The following is a 5,345-nucleotide window of genomic DNA, read 5'->3' as shown; positions in this document are numbered from 1 at the left end:
GCTTCTAGTAAGTCTTTGCAGCAGTCTTTGGGGAAGGAAGACAGAATTAAACAGACATGTTGCTATAGCAAATCAAAACACAGGTGCCATTAGCTTCCAACTAAAACTACTTTGTCTCCTTCACTATGATTGAATTGAAAATCTAGAAGCACATTTGATAGCACAAGAAAGATAAGTACAAAAAATATAGGAATACTCATGGGAGGCCTAAAGAAATAATTTTACAGTATGTTCTTTAGCAGAGCTCCAGCAGAACATTGATACGACTGTGTTTTACACAAGACTACCACAAATGAACTCTGCTTATAGTGCTTGGGGAATCTTACACATTGTTCAGGTAAATCTACAAGTGTTGATGTGGTCTCAAGTAAAAGCAATGAATCTCTGAAAACCTTTTGGTTTTGTTTAACATTGAATGGCCCATGTTACATTTTTCTTGATGAGGCCCAATCAGAAATGTTAGGTAGTCAGTCTAAGACTCATCTATTACTCAGTCACCCTAAGTCTGTAGTTAGAGCGCTGCTGTTCAGCAAGGAAAGGCAAATGTAATCCACCACATAGCTTTACCAGACTGGATAGTTAACAGAAATGAGCATAGGACCTTGCTAACAGAACATGAGAAGAGCTTGTAAAATAGTACTTGAATAAGAGCTGCTTAAGTTCAAATTTATTGGCTCAAATTATCTTTTAAAGTTACGAATTCTAAGGCAAGAGCATGCTGATGTTGCACGTGGATCTTTGATACATTCAGCTACAATCCTGTTTGCTGTGTGGAAAAACTGGTAAGTATCAGCAGTATTCTGGAAGAATTAATAGCAGAAACTGACTTAAACAAAGTTGGTTTTCAATAAGGAGCAAAGATGTGAGGAGAGAGAAACCTGGTATAACAGTATTTTCTGGAATTAATCTTGTCTGAATATCCAAAACTGTCAAATATTTATGTTTAAACAGAATAAATACACTGCATTAAGCAAGTGTGTCAGGACACATTTATCCAGTAAGTAACTTATCTTGATGCACTTAATACAACTTCTCCATTGTTCAGTTCTTAGAAAAAAATGAAGTTCAGTTTACTGAGGGTTTGGGTTTGTTTGGTTTTTTGCAGGAATTTCCAGAAGAAAGTAGAAGTTAAAACTTGGTTTCAGAAACTACATATCCATTTGGCTGGAGCACGTACTGCTTTAGGTGTGACAACACATACAGAAACGTTTGCTCTAGCATGAATTTGTAGTGACTAATGGATCAAATGGGAAATATGAAAGTTTAAAAGACAAAGCTATAGAGAGATACAAAACCAGAACTGGAGCTGCAGCTAATCTTGCCAACAGTAAACAAGTCTAGATTTTATCATTTAACATTTGGAATGCATAAATAGTATTTCCTGACGTTTTTGCTTACTTAAATAAAAGTTACTGTGCGTAAGAAATTTAAAATAGTGGAAGAAACTAGGGTGATGGGAAAGGTGGGGATGTCTGATTGAAATAAAACTGCCAAACCCCTTGTGAATTTATGAAGTATTTAGATCAGAAGTCTGGAAAAGGACAGTGAGGTGTTTTGTTAGGGGTTTTTTTTTTAAGGGTTTCATCCAACCTTTGTTACTAGGAAAGAACATAAATACGTAAATGAAAAGTTTATTTAAGTTTGCTCACTTAAATCTGTTTACATACAACAAATATCAGAAGACTGTTAACCAAAATAAATCTCAGTACGTTAAATACCTTAAACTATAGAGACTGGTAACTGCAGATGCTTTATAAGAGAAAAGAATGTAATACTGTTTTCTTCACTCACACAAAAAGGAGTATTAAGATACAGCACTGGACTTCTCTGGAACTTATTTAAGTGTTCAAAATTATTTTAACTATTTACAAGGAAAATGTTGTTTCCTTATAGTCTTTAAAAACATATTAATGCAATAAAAACAGTTAAGGCTTATTAAAATGCGAAACATTCAGTAGTTGAACTAGATGCCATTACAACATGGGATAATGGTGTAACATCAGGATGAAAAGAATTTCAGGCGCATACATTGGTAGAACTGGTACTGCAGGACCAGAGTCAATGTCGTGTACTTCTAAGCTATGATTTTTAAAAGTGTAACTTCTTCTCTCTCTTGGTAAATGTAGAGTAGCTTGGCATTAGCTTTGATTTTTGGATTTCCTTTTAAAACCAGCTATAGAGACCAAGGTAGACATTAGGTAACTAACAGGCTCACAGCTACACTGATGTTTCATCATGGCAGTTGCACAGTTCTGGTGGGTCTAAGCGTGGTCTCTTGAAGACTTGCTAATCTGTGTGTGTCTTAAGAACTTCCCTAAAATACACAAGTATTAATATAGATATATAATGTGAATCTAAAAAGAGCCAGTCAAGACAGTTAATGTAATAAATCAAATTGACTTGGCACTGTACAATTAGAGGGAACTTCTGTAGGATTCATTTTTGTATGTCTCTTCTGCTCCTGTGAGACCTCACTCTATTATGTACAGTTCTGGTGTCCTCAACATAAGGACATGGAGCTGTTGGAGCAAGTCCAGAGGAGAGCCATGAGGATGATCAGGGGGCTGGAGCACCTCCCGTATGAAGATAGGCTGAGAAAGTTGGGGCTGTTCAGCCTGGAGAAGAGAAGGCTGCGTGGAGACCTCATAGCAGCCTTCCGGTATCTGAAGGGGGCCCACAAGGATGCAGGAGAGGGATTCTTCATCAGGGACTGTAGCAATAGGACAAGGGGGAATGGGTACAAACTAAAACAGGGTAAGGTCAGGTTATATGCAAGTAAGAAACTCTTTACTGTAAGAGTGATGAGGCACTGGAACAGCCTTGCCAGTGTTCAAGGCCAGGTTGGGCAGTGCCTTGAGCAATCTGGTCTAGTGCAAGACATCCCTGCCCATGGCAGGGATTTGACCTAGATGAGCTTATCATTCTATGATTCTGTTTCATCAGTTTTATCCATATTTTCTTTAATAAGCTTATATCTCTGTAAAAGGTGATTATCAAATGTTGTATAAATAATAGCTATGCATCTACTGACCAGCTAAAAGGATAATCAGAAATTATGTATGTACACTTTGATGAGAGCTGCTTTCACTGAAAGCTATAATATGAAAGATAAACCAAAACTGCCACTTAAAGCTCTATAAGGTTATTGTGGAGGAACTGATGACAGTACCTCCATATTGTTCATTCCCTTATAAAGAAAGTTGCTGTAAGGTATTAATATTCTGTGACTTTGAAGTACCACTATCTGTTGTTTTGAGGGCTGACCTGTAAACAGTGATTATACACTGCAGAAATAGAGGGGAAAAAACCTCAAACCATCCACAAGTGACATAATTTGTCCAATAGCAATGGGGGTAGGGGGTTACAATTACAACTCCTTTGTTAGGTCTGACAGGGGTGCAACTGGCCAAAAACCCAAAACATTCTTACTACTTACCTCACATAGAGCCTGTTTTCAAACTTTGAAGGACCTCACTAGAATTCCGTTGTAAACAAAACTGTTAATTATTAAATCAGCCCTTTTTGGCTCTGGCTGATCTACAGTAACAAAAGCCCTACGATTAAGAGACCAGTTAATGCCCTGACACCAAAATATGGAATAGAAAATGAAGTGTCAGTAGAAATAGGCTTAAAATGCTGAACAGGTAACACGCTGAAAAGCTTGGAAAGCTGGAGACACAGTTAAATTCAAAATTGAACTGACTTTCTTCTCAGATTACACAGGATAATGTAACAGCAGCTTTCCTCTTTTAGAAAGAAAAACAAAGGTAAACCCAGCATAGATTAAAATATATTTGTCTGTGGCTTTTTTCAAAAGAATAGTATTGGTCGTCAGCTTCCTCAGCCCTTTGGAAGCTCCAGCTGAAGCTGCACATACTGGCAGAGCTGAAGCTGCACGTACAGCAGTTGTTTCTCCCAGCTCTCTGCTTGTAGAGCTGACGCACATTGGTACATAAATATCAGACATTTCAATAAATGCTAGAACTGGCTGGTGTAAGTCTGCACTGCAGTGTCCTGTTCCTCTTCATGGCTGTGTCTGGGGGTGTGAAGTTGGACTGAACAGACGTTTAACAAAGATTTGGGACAAGTGTCTAGTATTGCAGTGCTGCTCCAGAAGTTTAAAAGGATCCTAAGACGCATTCAGCCACCACTATGTCCTGACCTGTCCCTACTGCAGTGCACAGGAGACCATAGGAAAGAAACAAAATGTTGCATTACTGTGTTTACAAATAATTCTTTTCCTGAAATTTATTCGATCCTTCCAGTGAAATTTCTACAGCTTAGGTTTGCTACTTATGAAACAGTTGGTTAGTTTTAAAAGGTGACTGCAGCATACGTAACTAAATACAGCATTCTCTTACAGAATCAAATGGTAAGGTGGGTTTTAAAAAAAATACTGTATTCCATACAGACATACTACAAGACAAGGAAAACACTGTGTCAAATCATTACATTTCTGCAGAAACTTCTACATGTTCTTTAATTTCCTAAGACCGAAAAAGACAGTGTTACAAAGAGCATTTCAAGGTAGTTTCAAAGTCTATAGGAAAACAGTCATCTAATTTTCTGTTTTTCTTCCACAGAAAGGAAGTGCAGTTATAGCATGGACAGAAGTAATCACGCTAGCTTTATTATAGCTGGCACATTAAATTATAATACAGACTTAATGACAATATGCACTTGGAATTAATACATTACATGGAGCAGTCCGTATCATTGTCCTCGGTATTAAAACTGTTAGCAGTAGCTAAAGATGGCATGGTTGTGTCTACTTAAACTACACTGTGTCTTCATGACATAAATTCATGAGCTGCATGAATTTACAGTAAAGGAACTGGGGCACCAAATCAAATGGGGCCTTTCAACAGCATCTGGCTAACACAGCTAGTCTTGTACAACTCCTGCCTATTCTGTATTCATTGAGATGCAGTGCATAACACCACTAATACCTTGTTATCTCTGACTTCATAGTTTCCATTAAATTTTATAATTTGCCATTGCCAAAAATAATGTTTTAGCAATGGTAAAGAGCTTTATTTAGATTTTCCTTTAACTATTCTACATCCATTGTATGTAAAAGCATCAGAGTTGGTAAGCATAAATACTGTCAGTGTTATTTCTGTGCCTGAAGGCAGAAGTGTTCCTATGTGTATGCTCAGCAGCATTTACTAGGTTACAAGCATAAACATTAATCCAGCAGCTTCACAGACTTGAAGCACATAAGCAAGCCTTAAGAAAAGATACTCAATGCAAATACTGACTGGATATGGACAGTTCATCTAAAGGGGGAAAAAAAGGTCTGTTTTCGTATTGTTATTTTGGAGCTTCCTCAAATCACCAATGAC

The sequence above is a fragment of the Pezoporus flaviventris genome, unplaced genomic scaffold (genome assembly GCF_033815535.1).
Source record: "Pezoporus flaviventris isolate CSIRO_AGI_PZ_B2104156 unplaced genomic scaffold, CSIRO_AGI_Pfla_v1 ptg000006l, whole genome shotgun sequence".
In the NCBI taxonomy this organism is placed as follows: Eukaryota; Metazoa; Chordata; class Aves; order Psittaciformes; family Psittacidae; genus Pezoporus; species Pezoporus flaviventris.
This window is presented reverse-complemented; position numbering follows the sequence as displayed.